At 34.9% G+C, this 1,003-nt stretch overlaps 1 non-coding gene across 1 annotated transcript; it reads left to right on the plus strand.

Annotated features, from left to right (window-relative positions):
- The first annotated feature begins 470 nt into the window (after nt 1-470).
- On the plus strand, nt 471-589 carry LOC142865962 (5S ribosomal RNA). Its single transcript, XR_012916058.1, has one exon. It is a non-coding gene; the product is annotated as a 5S ribosomal RNA (ribosomal RNA).
- Nucleotides 590-1,003: the final 414 nt, after the last annotated feature.

The raw sequence follows: 1,003 nt of genomic DNA on the forward strand, positions 1-1,003 counted from the left end.
TTCCAGTATTTTATTTATATTTATTATATATTTTAAAGGAAAATGGAATCGTGCTATATGTAGCTGTTTTGTAACCTGCATTTTTCATATAATATATATATTGTATTTTCCAATGATATTAAAAATCCTTTGAAAACATGATTTAATTTTTTTTTTTTCCGTAGAGACGGAGTGTCACTATGCTGCCCAGGCTGATCTTGAACTCCTGGGCTCAAGGGGTCCTCCTGTCTCAACCTCCCAAAGTGCTGGGATTATAGATGTGAGGCACCCACACCCAGCCAAAACATGATTTTTAAAGATTCCACATGTTCTATTCAATGAATGTGCCATAATTTATTTACCCAAGCTTTTGTTGGGTATTTAGATTGTTTACACTTTTTGTTATTATAATTTCTTATTAATAACTTTTGTATATATGTGATTTGGGGAACAACTAGATCAAGAGATAGGCATATTAAAAATCTATGATGGTCTACGGCCACACCACCCTGAACGCGCCCGATCTCGTCTGATCTCGGAAGCTAAGCAGGGTCGGGCCTGGTTAGTACTTGGATGGGAGACCGCCTGGGAATACCGGGTGCCGTAGGCTGCTATAAAAAAATAAAATAAAATAAATAAATAAATAAAAATAAAATAAATAAAAAAAAATAATTAAAAAAAAAAATCTATGATGGAAAATTTCCAACATCTACACAAGTAAAACAGTGTAACAAGCCCCAATCTTGTTTCACCTACATTCCCACCGATGTCCGCCTTCTAATGGATTATTTTTGAAGCAAATCCTGGACATCATATAATTTTGGCATGCATATTTTAACATGTATAAACCCATTATATAAAATTCACAAAAATGCAAACAAAACTAAAGTGACAGAAAGCAGATCCATGGTTGTTTGGAAACAGAGGTGGAGGAAGAGATAAACTATAAAGGGCACAAGCAAAGTTTTGGGGGGTGATGGATATATTTTGTACCTTGATTGTGCCAGTGGTTTTGTGAGTGGGT

This window comes from Microcebus murinus, chromosome X (genome assembly GCF_040939455.1).
Source record: "Microcebus murinus isolate Inina chromosome X, M.murinus_Inina_mat1.0, whole genome shotgun sequence".
Taxonomy (NCBI): domain Eukaryota; kingdom Metazoa; phylum Chordata; class Mammalia; order Primates; family Cheirogaleidae; genus Microcebus; species Microcebus murinus.